The sequence below is a fragment of the Mercenaria mercenaria genome, chromosome 17, assembly GCF_021730395.1.
Source record: "Mercenaria mercenaria strain notata chromosome 17, MADL_Memer_1, whole genome shotgun sequence".
Classification (NCBI taxonomy): Eukaryota; Metazoa; Mollusca; class Bivalvia; order Venerida; family Veneridae; genus Mercenaria; species Mercenaria mercenaria.
The window spans coordinates 13,704,345-13,713,350 of record NC_069377.1 but is presented as its reverse complement, the minus strand read 5'-3'; positions in this window follow the sequence as shown (position 1 = coordinate 13,713,350).

Here is a 9,006-nt window from a genome sequence, read left to right as displayed (position 1 = left end):
TCCAACTCACGACCTCCCGCATCCGAAGCGGACGCTCTACTACTAGGCTACCGAGGAGGTATATTTATTACATGCACGAATATATAAAATCCGAGACTGATCTACTTAAATAGATATTTGACATTATCGATCCCTACCCCTTTGCACATCTTACATCAATTTCTGGCAAACGCCAACAAGAATAAGGGTAAAAATGTTTTTCGTAACAAGTAGGATTTGCTTGGTTAAATGGTACATTAATAGAGATGTTTAAATCATTTAACATTATTTTTGGCATAAGTTATGTTAGTAAGAAATTTTCGATAAAACATTTTTCAAAATGGTGGATATCCTGAAATAAACGCCCGTATATCCTTAATTTAGTTTAAAGTAATGACAAAGAACACTACAAGGCTGCAAATAGACAACAATGTGAAAGTTACAAATGCAATCCCATCTACCATGTTGCCGATATTCTTCCACGATACCTGGATACAGGCATCGTTCTCCCCCTCCATTGCTGAGACCATTCCCGCTATTTATTCTTTAATACTTCCGCTTCGAAGTTCTTCTAAATCAACAACTGTAATTGACGGTTTTCTAGAATTGTGAAAATCGGATTGCCTTCGTTTTGACCGATTCCGATTCAACGACTTGTTTTCCTTTTTAGCTTTCTCTGTCTGGTTCCCTTCGTTTTCTATGCCTTTAGCATGGCCCGAGTTTAGATAAACGCGAGATTTTCCTTTTTATTGTACAATCTTAGGTTCAGTATTGTGACCAGTGTAATTAGAGGGCTGATCACCATGTCAGACATCAGTTTGTACGAAATAAGTGGAACGGGTTCCGAGCTTTTTGGGAGAGTGTCACTCACAATTGTCATGAATACGGCTATCGACAATAACACTGTGATACAGTATGAAATTCTTTCACCAGATTCGGGTGAAAGTATAAACAGAAATGGATTCAGCAGGTTTAGGAAAGTTAGGGGAAGAACTATATTTACGATAATAAAACCTGGTTTCCTCTCTAGGTAAATATGAAAGTGTATTTGCAAGCCTCCGTAAAAATCACTTACATTTGATTTAGATAGTTTCCACGTTGAACTTTCGATGTAAAACCTTAAGTCGATTTTGTCATTTGGTAAACTTATTTTTACCTTATCTGAAGAATATCCCAAAACGGTAAACCATTAGAAGCATTCTTGAGTATCAAATGGGTAACTGTAAACATCCAAAGCACAAGTACTTATAAGAAGATCTCCGGGCCACCATAAGGCAAATCCAGTGTGGTTAAAGTTAACCTTTTGCCATTCTTACCAAGAGTATCTGTTTCTTCTGCAGGGTTTACAATGATCAGTTCAGATATCCAGACGTCTGTATATGATACCGTAAGTTCTTCTATCCCACCATAATCTTTAGGATTCCACCTCATATTTGCATCGTGCCATGTTATTAAAAAACTTCCCATTACCGACAATATTCCACGAACCTCATCAAGTTCTTTTATAGAAACAAGCAGTAGAGTAACATTGACATGGACCGGATCATTTTGATTTTCCACTGGTCTTACGTTTTTATTGTACTTTTCAAAAACGTCACGTAGTAAGACGTTTGTATCATTTATATATGCACAGCTATTCTGGCCCACATATAAACAACTAAATACCAAAGTAAAGACTATGCTTACTTTTATATCTTTTTCTATTCTCATTATGTATAATTTAAGCAACCTTTTTCAGTTTCAGGCTTATATCCTCTTTCAAATTGTTTTTAAGAAACTCTTAATCCTTCGGCATTGTCTCACTTTGATTTCTCGTAAATGTTCATTGTGACGTTTCCATTTTATATTGTTTCACATCAACAACGCATCATAAATATCTGTTTCAGTTTTATTCCGGAAAAGGAATTATCATTTTTTCTCCTTAATTTTATTTACACTGTCATTTCAATCAAACGTAACAAACAAATCAACGCTATCGCTATTTCAAAATTATTTTATATTAATATAAGTAAATAGCGGCTTTTTTAACTTTCCAGATAAATCTGTTTTAACACGGGCACATCCTTTTACGCTTCTATACTTTGTTTGCAGACAGAAAAGCTAACTTACCATAATGCTTTTACAATCAGACGATTAGCACTTTTGATTTAAACGTAGAATTTTTCTTTCGTTTGTAGTTGTTTCTTTTTTATTTCAGTTTTAACCGTTGTTTGATTCTGATAAGGTACAGTGCATGTTATTATTTGGCTCCCGTACTTAATCTTTCATTAATGCAGTATAAAACAGAGCATTTATTTAAAACCCTTTTATAAATGGGACAGTATGCACTAAATAATATATATCAGGTGGCATTGTTTCGAGTCACGCGGTTGTTAAACAGTCATAATCTGTAAGTTAGAGCGGGTGCATACAGATAGCACTATGGGTTGCATTAGAGTCATTTCGCTTACTAGTATGTAAAAATTGCGTGATTTTATAAAGTTATTATTTGATGATTATAATTTGAATATTCTGATAACACCAAGTAGAGTGTCAATATACTTTTAATATGTCGTAAATATACAGATCATATGGTAATTTTTAATTTGTATATTGGAGACTCTTAGATAAAGGCATATACACACTGTTTTAGACATTTAACAGCTTCAGTTGATCTACATACAAATTCTATCTTTTAATCATATTTGTATTTGTTAGTCTTTTCAAAAAAGATACAAAACATACATGTTAAATACTCCAGGAGTTTGAAAACACTGCTGTTAAGCGAAAAGAAAACGGACATATATGTACATCCAATCTCCTACGCAATGACCACCCCTTACAGTTATCGTAAAATATTATCAATCTTTTATTCTATCGTTTGATATTTAATAAGTTATTGATTTTTTTGATATGTACGTATAGTTACGTAACCTTTTAGAAATTAAGTATATAACTATTATGAGATCTTAGAATACTACAAGCCTCTCTACTTAACTATTCGGATCAAGTCGCAGGTTCAATATACACAACAGTCACTTTTTTAATCTTAATATATACATAATTTATTTTAGGTGGATTGTAAAGGAAGTTCTACATCTTATATCAATCACTCTCGACACCTCATTCCTGATTGAATCCATCGCCACGAGGGTATGAGAGAAGAGGCCAGTTTCCTTTTTCAATGCTGAGCGCCAAGCAAGGAAGCTACTTGTACCATTTTCACGTTTCGGTATGATGCGGCCGGGGATCAAACCCACGACCTCCCGCACTCGAAACGGACGCTCTACCACTAGGCTATCGAGGCGGTTAAATCTATTCTTAAGGGCCTTTGTTACCAAGTGGTTAAGATAACTGACTTTGAATCACTTGTCCCTCGCCGATGTTGAGTCGATCTTCGTTCTGGGCGTTGAATTCGTCATGTGATGAAACCATCCAACTAGCTTACGGAAGGTCAGTGGCTCAACCTAGTTGCCTGGAGGGGCACCTTGTGTCTTCTTCTACCATCAAAGCTGAAAATTCGCCATATGACCTATAATTGTGTCGGAGCGATGTTAATCCCAACAGTGATGATATTACTACTACTACTACAAATGATAATGTTAATAATAATAATCTTTAATTGACTTTCTTTATTTACTCAGTATTAATATGACAGGTTGCAGATCAAATGTTTACTTTTACAAACAAATAATGACAATATAACAAACAAAGTTCATGTTAAATAAATTAAAAGTGGCTTGTTTGAAATCAATTCTTTGAAAATCTGCAGGATAATATGTTACTTGAATAGCCTATTTGTGTTTTTTTTACATATAATGTTTTATTGGGACCTTCCAAACGTTTTGTTTGGCAAGGTTTTTCTGTTACATCACAATTTCATTTTGACGATAAGTTTCGGTTTACAAAGACGGTCACTTCGAACAGTAAAGGGCTTATGAGTTTTTAGTACAGCGAAAAGGAACAGTTTTGATTTCTGTTCATAAGATGAAAAGGTATCTGTAAACATTTATTTCGTCTTGCCTCGATTTGGTGATTCAGTTTGAAACAACATATAGACCATATTTAGAATCTGCTTTTATTTAGAAAATATCCCATCAACTTGAAGATTCTAATTACAACATTAATTATTATTATCATTATGATTTTAATAACTTTATTGAAGTTGAGTTATAGCCAGCTTTACATAAGACTCTTAAACATAATGATTTTTACATTCTATTCTTAGTTATGAAACATAGAATTTGAAGTGAAAGGCATTCATTAAATAACGTATTGAGAACAGCACAATTCTTAGTGACATGAACAGTATGTAGTAATATGATTTTTAATATCTAGGCAACATCAACAGTTCAGTTTATGATATCCAAGCGGATAAAGAACAAACGATTTTTGTGTTCTGTTGTTGTTTTTTGTAATCCACGCACCCAAGTCTAAAAATTCTTGTGTGAAAATTACTGAAAAGCTTTGGATTACATATAAAAAGCAGATTGATAGATAGATTATTCTAGTTCCTCCAAGATCATGAAGAGCGATACGTACATACATGAAGCAAGAACAACATATACAAACCAATTACAACATTATGAAAATGTACATAACAACCACATTATTAACAATATATATATAGTTATATACCACAATTATTTTGAAATACAATCAAGCAGAGCAAACTAGACGAAAAAGAATGCTTAATATTCCGTTGAGTATAATCTTTGATTGAGAAATAGTTTGTACACTACAATAGACATAGTGTTTGGCTTACAGACAGTATCTAAATGCATCGGAGAAGCCAAAGTTATCCTTTCTACATGATAGGGTCAATCGCCACCTAAACAGCGCGGACGGCATCCGCGATACACCTCACAGAAGAGACAGTGATGTTAGTCAAATCATCTACTATTTTTAAAAACAATTTAAAATTTCTTTAGATTTTCATTCAAAATATGAATTCTTGTACAGAAGGTAACAGTAGGTAACAGTCTTTAATCTCTGAAAATATTACGACTCAATAGACTTCATATATTATAAAGAGTGCTTTTGATATTTCCGATACTTGCATTCCATGAAAATCATAGTACGAATTAAAATTTAAAGTAATTGTTCAAAATCAATTTTTCTCTCCGTTTTACATTATTTCATGCAATTTTATGTTTTCAACACAGTTTTCAATACAATTGCTCTAACCGAATATACTGCAAAATCATCTTTATACGTGGGGAAATTAATTTCGAGGATTTCGTAGTAGGTTTTATTTTGTTGGACCTAACGTCGCACCGACACATGATAGGTCATTTGGCGACTTTTTAGCTTTAATGGTGGAGGGAGACCCCAGATGCCCCTCCGTGCATTATTTCATCACGAGCGGGCACCTGGGTAGAACCACCGACCTTCCGTAAGTAGTGTCAATTAATAATCTGCCAAATTTAATACCAGTGAAGAAATACATTCCCAATTTCTATCTTAAAAACGTTGAAATCTCTGAAATGGAAAGTGCGTAGTCAATCATTCATCCTCTACATCTTTGGTATATATAGACCGCCATATTCGGAAAGACACCCTTGGTACTCTGGATACCTATATCAGCTGAAACAATACAAACGATCAATAGAAAAATCTTTATGAATGACAAATCTGAACTTTCAAAGAAAGTGTATAGTGGTGTAAGAAATGTATATAGTGCTGAACTTTCTAGGGCCAAGGATGAGTACTACCAGAACAAGATTGGAGAAGCAGAAGGAAACATCAAAAAGCTATATGCTGTAACATCCGATTTTTTGGGAAGGTCGAAGGACAATCCGCTCCCATTACACACAAGTGCAGTATCTTTGGCAAATGACTTTCTACGATACTTCGCTGATAAAATAATCAAGTTGAGAAATGATCTTGACAACATATCAACTGAAACACCCAATGGTAATTCTTCCTACTCAAATCCACCTGTGATTATGAATACATTTACTGCGTTCAAACCACTTTCCGAAAACGATATTTTGAAACTTGTATATGCATCAAAATCTACAACTTGTGAACTTGATGTGATTCCAACTAAGAAATTAAAGGAGCATTTTTCACAACTTGCTCCCGTTGTGACAGAAATTGTAAATCGATCACTGCTATCTTGTGTGTTCCCTGAGGAATGGAAAAGTGCTGTGATAAAACCTTTGCTGAAGAAGAAAGGTCTCCCACTTGAACTGCAAAACTATCGCCCAGTGTCAAATTTAACATTCCTCTCCAAAATTCTTGAAAAAGCTGCACTAAATCAAATCAACAAGTATATTGAAGCTACCAATCTCCTCCCAGCTTACCAAAGTGCCTATAGAAAATATCATGGGGTTGAAACAGCAATGGTCAAAATGTATAATGATCTTTTGGAAACCATAGATGAAAATCAAATAACAATCGTGACCATGATCGACTTGAGTGCAGCGTTCGATACCATCGATATCCCGATACTGATTCAAATCCTTCAAGATGACTTTGGTATACATAGCACTCCCTTGAAATGGATAGAATCTTATCTCACGAACAGAACAATGAAAGTTTTAGTCGAACAGTAATAATCTGACACGGAGCCAATGAGGTTTGGTGTCCCGCAGGGTTCTTGTGCCGGACCAGTGATCTTTACCATGTATATATCGGCTCTAACCGAGTGGTGCAGAAATATCCAGCTGATCTCTATGGATACGCGGACGACCACAAGATTGCGTTAAAAATTCAAGCGGGAAATTCTCAAAATGAGACAACTGTTCTTCAACAACTTGACAGTTGTCTAAATGAAATCATAAAATTGATGACAACCTTCAAACTGAAAATGAATTAGTCTAAAACTGAAATTATTATGTATGGAACAAGACAACAGTTAGCGAAATTGAACATCACAAGTGTAAACGTTGGTGGGTGTGACGTAAAATGCGCCGATCATGTCAGAGACCTAGGTGTAACTATGACCAATACACTCAACTTCACGCCATGTACCCGGATAATCCTAACTCTGTTCAGCGACCCTAACTCAGTGCCAACATGGCTGACAGAAAGACGATGTATGTAGTTAATTTTCTTGTCTTTTTTTCGTGTTTTTATGTGAGTATGCAATGTTAGCGTAAAACTTTTGATAGTCATAATATCCTGTATTGATAACATGTTTTGTGTACTAAATATTTCAATCGAAATGTCACATTATGTGGCTGGAATTCATTAAAATGTACTCAAAAGAGTCTTCAAAATGAACAAGTTTTATGTTTCTAACTGTTTTAAAGTACCAGAAATTGCAGTAAGACCTTACTTATTAAATACATTAGTTCCATAAATATCTCTTTGACAATGTTTAACAGTATCAAAGTTTGAAATCGATTTTTATAGCTTAAAAATTGTTTTGATTATGAGGTGGGTTTAAATTTGCGGATAATTCCTAACTGGTATAGGAAACAGTGCTGGATAAATACGAACTTAGAATGGATAAACACCTAACCAAACGAAAACTGCTGTTCGTCTGTGCTTTTTTATGGACTGCTGATGCTCGAAGTTCTTTGATCTACCCACCCTTGCAGGGATGTGGGATTCCTATGTCCAACTTATCCGACTCGTGATTTTTTGCCGGCGGACAAGTGCATTTTTCATTCTGTGTGTCCGCGGACAAGCATACGTTTTCAGGTATAAAATGAGAAAACATAAAATATCATTTAGATTGTGTGTTGCTTCAAGTGTATGGAGGTGATAAAGATAATGGGTTCTTTGACAAGGTCTCGCGCACACTGTAATTCGGTGACCATGATAAAATATCAGAGAAGATTTAGATACAAGAAGATTTACTTAACGTCGGAAAAGTATAAACATACAACACTAGCTTAAAGCTATTTTCCGACAAACACATGTAAATAAGCTCAACATAAGTAAAACAGCTGTAATAAAATGCAAACATGTTAAAGCACATTAAAGCAAATAAAGCATCTGGCTCTAAGTAGATAAGAAACAAATCACAAATTATCACATACATGTTACAGCGCATTAAAACAAAATAGCACATATGTACTAGCAAATAAAACGAAAAAGTAATTTACCACATACAGATTTAGCACATTTAAAGCAACATAAAAAAGTTAGCTGACACTACACAAAAATAAGAAGAGTCACATTTTACAACATGCATTTAAAAAAAAAACAACATAAAACAAGACACCATATACATGCTAAAGGGAACATAAGAACTACTTAAAGCAGCTGAAGAAAAATATTGCATCATCAGCATATAGCATTCTGTAACTAAAACTAAAAAAAGAGTAAACAAAGGTTACACACAGAGAACTAAATGGACATTTAAAGACATCAGAAACGTAAACAACTTAAAACAAGAGCACCGCCTTGCGGGTGCTGACGCTCATCTGATTTTTTTTGTATAATAGAAATATTGTCCTACCCATCATTTTCTAAGTCTAAAAAGGGCCATCACTCTTGCAAAAAGCAGGATAGAGTTATGTTTCTTGATGTACAGTGTCCACTTATGATGGTGAAAAACTGTTGCAAGTTTTAAAGCAATAGCTTTGATAGTTTATGAGAAAAGTTGACTTAAACATAATATTCAACCAAGAAAATGATTTTTCTAAGTCCGAAAAGGGCAATAATTATTGCAAAAAGCAGGATGGAGTTATGTTGCTTGCTGTACAGGGTCAGCTTATGATGGTGAACAAGAGTTGCAAGTTTTAAAGCAATAGCTTTGATAGTTTAAGAGAAAAAGTTGACCTAAACATAAAACTTAACCAAGAAATCTGATATTCTAAGTCCAAAAGGGGCAATAATTCTTGCAAAAAGCTTTGATAGTTTATGAGAAAAGTTGACTTAAACATAATATTCAACCAAGAAAATGATTTTTCTAAGTCCAAAAGGGACCATAAATCTTGCAAAAAGCAGGATGGAGTTATGTTTCTTGCTGTACAGGGTCAGCTTATGATGGTGAACAAGTGTTGCAAGTTTAAAAGGAATAGCTTTGATAGTTTAGGATAAAAGCTGACCTAAACATAAAACTTAACCAAGAAAACTGATTTTCTAAGT